This window comes from Malus domestica, chromosome 03, assembly GCF_042453785.1.
Source record: "Malus domestica chromosome 03, GDT2T_hap1".
Classification (NCBI taxonomy): Eukaryota; Viridiplantae; Streptophyta; class Magnoliopsida; order Rosales; family Rosaceae; genus Malus; species Malus domestica.
Window position 1 is genome coordinate 25,768,826 of NC_091663.1, and position 4,100 is coordinate 25,772,925.

A 4,100-nucleotide genomic window follows, 5' to 3' on the forward strand; every position below is an offset into this window, starting at 1 on the left:
GGTGAGGTGGGCATGGATGAAGACGGCCTTGAGTGGTGGTCGTTCGGGCAATGCTATTGAGTTGCAGAAGAAATGAATGATCCCGAAAAGAAAAAAAAAGACTCGTGGACCCGATGCGAACCGGTCCATTTCAACCGGGCCGAGTTAGGTTCGGTTCCTTTATTAAAATATGTTATACCTGCCTCGGCTCAGCTCATTTCTTTTAAACAAGGGTCCGGTCCCTTCAAAATTGGGCCCGGCCCGGCCCATGCCTAGCCCTAGAAGGATCCCTTTTATATAATATAAGGGTTTCTTCAGCTCCTACATACATCATGGGCTAGGTCATAAGGTCCAAATACTAAGGCCAAATATATGGTACAACAAAATATAAACTTTGTCGTTCTCTTATGCACAATTAACTTCAATGACAAATTGTAATTTAACAGTTGTTAGCAAATTTTCTTGAAGAGAAGCCCACGCAGAGGAAACTATAGAGACTGCTTTGGGATCTAATTGCAAATCTCTTGGCTTGACCAAGGACAAAGTAGATGTATGCTCTTGTTAAATATTTACTTCGTAAATCTTTTATCTTTTTATGTGATCTTTGTTTGAAATCTTATATAATATATACTATTGTTTTAAACTTGGTAGGCAACGTACGCTAACTTTTCTTTGAAAGAACTATAAATATAAGCAGCATCAATGCTTTGCTTGTGGGAAAGTTAGGTTCCTCTTATAACTCTATAAGTGCAGAGGTATGAGTCTGTTGTAAGAAACTGAACTACTGTTTAATTGTTGGTATCATTGTATGTTGATATAGGATTATTTTTATATATAGCTATATGGAGTGCCACTTGATAATTTTAGCGATCGGCACACTGACAAAAATATATGTACTTCAGAACTGGCCCTTTTCTAGGTATTTTTCTTTTTTACTTCAACTTAATGTTATGATAATTTCTTTGAATCATTGTGTAGTGTTAGGTTGACTACCTCATAGTCTTCTCCTCCTTTTGTTCACTTTGATTAGACCCCCTTATACCTTTCTTGAATCCAATTATTATGTTGTTTACTTCATATGACGTACTTCTTTACTTTGCTGTGTTTTTGTGCCCATTTCATCTTATGGAAAATTGTGTTTTGTGTCCATTTATTGTCTAGGCATTGTTCTGGTTGGAATTTGGTTATCTTTGTTTTATTTTGTTTTCTTCTTTCTATTAAACGGTATTTAGGACCTTTTTTCCAGTTTTTATTTTGTGCTAAAGGCAAAATGAGGCTTTGGTGTGGTGTAGAGGAAATGGATACAAGGTTATTTAAGATATGTTAACTTCTCTATGATAATTAATTTTGGGGTGAGGGGAGTTGGTGGGTAAATTTTGGTGGCTTAGGAGGAAAACTCATTATAAGTGGGCTTAGGAGCAAAGACTGATTGACAAGGATTGTGCCTTTGTTAGGATTTAGCACCTGTGGAGATTTTTTTTTTTTGACAGGGAATCAGTATGGAAACACTGTTATTTGAAGGAAGCAACATTGTTGCATAAGCTATTGGAGGTTCTTGTACAAGCCTTTGGTGACAAACTATTGGAGGAGGCAACATTGTTGCATAAGCTATTTGGGCAAATATAATTGAGTTGGGTCATTCGAGTATCTTGTGTATTTGTACTCGGAGAAACATTGCATCTTTGGTGTAGGTATACATTATCAAGCTAGAAACTTAATAGAGATGTTTGAATTTCTTTTGAGTGATTTGATTAGAAAGGAATACTAGAATCTCCAAAGATAAAGAGGTGATTACATTGTGGAGTAGAGCAATTTTGGGCTTCTTTGTAGGCATTGGTAGTTGTAGAATTTAGAGGTATTTCTTTTTTTCCTCTTCACGCTAATTGGAGAACTATAGGTGATTGATTATTTTTTGGTTTATGCTTGCTGTGATAGTTTGCAAACTATAGAAAAGCTCATTGTAAATTGTTCTCTGTTGGCTTTTATCTTTCTTGGTCTGGAATATTCCATTTTCCTTATTTTATTTGTTTAGATTGATTTAGTGCACAACAATGGTATGATATGAAGGATCGTGAGTTAAAGTTTATCGTGTGCATGCGATGTCCTAAATCATACCACATGAAATGTCATGTGATGCCCTAAATCACACCACATGAAATGTTTGCCCAAGTTCTCTTAATGGTCTACTCGTTTTGTTTTGTTTTTAATATGCGATTATGGCTCTTGATGCCATAGTCCCTTTACTATTGTGTCTAGATGGTTGATGCTAGTATAACTTGTATCAGAGGGATTGGTTTTGAAATGGGAGAAGGAAGCCACGGAGAAGGAAGATTAATAGCAAGAGCATGCGAAGGTCTATTACCTAACCGCATCCTTATATATTGCACGTAAGTATTATTTTCTCTAATGAGCTTCTTCTACATGTTATCTTGTTGGCTGCAGTTTTGCTGAGTGGTTTTGCCTTTTATTCTAACCAAAACTACGGCAGACCTATATTAAGGGACCACTTAAAATTCCCTAATGTTGAAGTGAAAAAGAATATGGGTGAAAAAAAAGAAGAGAAAATTGACATTAGAGTCCCTTGTAGAGAGAGAAAAGGTCATGTCTAAGAAGAGAACACTTCCCTTGGAAGAATTACATAGGATAAAAACTGCTCTTGGACTATCCAAGAAGAAGCAAAAGACATTTTATGCGAAAATGGATGACAGAAAAGTATGTTCTGGGTTTGATATTCCGAGAAATGTGCCAACAAATACATCATCTAAAAAAGAACTTAAGACTTCCATCTCCGGGGAAAACAAGTCTTCACTGGGTGGGCAGAGAAAGAGCCATTCTAGGAGCATTGGTGATGGAGTATGCTAGATGAGTCTCAGTCGTGAGAAAAATTGGGACAATGATACATTTCAAAAGCTACAGCATGGTGAAAGTGAAAAGAACAGAAGAGGAATGGATGAGATTTCATCAGTGAAGAAAACAGATAGTGGAAATTTTCCTGCTAATTAATGAGATGTACAATGAAATGCCTACACCCACTAAGCGTGGTGATAATGATAATCATAATTCTGAGCTTGGTATGCAGTTTGTAGCTGCTAGCGGTGGAATCCAGGTCAACCTTCCTGACAACACAGTAAGAAGGTTCATCACAAGTAGCAATGAGCCCCGTTCTGGCAATAGGGCTATAAACTTGGAGCATGTTATCGAGTGCATGAAAGACATCTCATATAGACCACATTGTAATGAAATGATTGAAATATGTACAGGGGAGTCTGACTTGGGAAACGCATCAACTATGGAGTCGAATGCATCTTGACTGGATGGATTTAACTGCTTACCAACGAGTGCTTTGGGATCTGACTGACCTATGTTGAGTAGAGACAATTATGATCCGACAAAGGTTCGATCTAGTTACTCTTGTATCCCCTTGGGTTTTGCCCTTGGTTCTTACCTGACGTACTCACTCCATAACTCAGCAGGTTGGGTTGATGAGTAGTAATTGTTTTGTCATACCTCCTGTAGATTCTGCCTTATCTATGTATGAGCTTGTGAATGTTTTGCTCTCTGATTTCCTTGCCACTTCTACAACGTAGTTACTTCATGAAGTTATATATAATACTACTACCCTTTTTTTTTGGTAGAAATAATACTACTACCCTTTGAGCACACGTACTTAGGATTACTATCTTATATTTTAATTTAATAAAAGAAAAATGAAATCAATTTATTAGACGGAAGTGTGAGGCCATCTTCTACGCAAGACTTATAATTTTAGACCTATATTCTTATATATGAGTCCAAAAAAAGATGGTGGGTTTAAGATCATTAGTTTTCTCTATTAACCAATATGTAAATGCCAAATGTCATGATCCTTGTGGTGACTTGTGTCATGATCTTGTGCTCTCGATTGTTAGGCAGTTGCTAGTTTACTTAGCTGTTAAGTTTTGTAGTTGCATATATATAGTGAGCTGAGATATATTGTTTTGTAATGAATGTTTACTCACTATAGTAATAAAGTTTTCACTTTCTCTACATTTGCAATCTTTCTTGCTTCCATTGTCAAATTGTTATGATGGTATCGAGCCTAGGTTTTTTCTGGGTACGGTGCCGATCTAGGCATTAGTCGG

General features: G+C 36.7%; 1 long non-coding RNA gene across 3 annotated transcripts; it reads left to right on the forward strand.

Annotated features, from left to right (window-relative positions):
• LOC108172119 (uncharacterized) lies at positions 1-3,626 on the forward strand. 3 transcript variants are annotated; one of them, XR_011579389.1, is made up of 5 exons: positions 1-148; positions 450-529; positions 631-734; positions 2,265-2,366; positions 3,059-3,200. It is a non-coding gene; the product is annotated as an uncharacterized lncRNA (long non-coding RNA). The 3 variants fall into 3 exon arrangements; XR_011579390.1 differs by lacking the exons at positions 631-734; positions 3,059-3,200 and adding an exon at positions 3,240-3,626; XR_011579388.1 differs by lacking the exon at positions 631-734.
• The last annotated feature ends 474 nt before the right edge of the window (positions 3,627-4,100 follow it).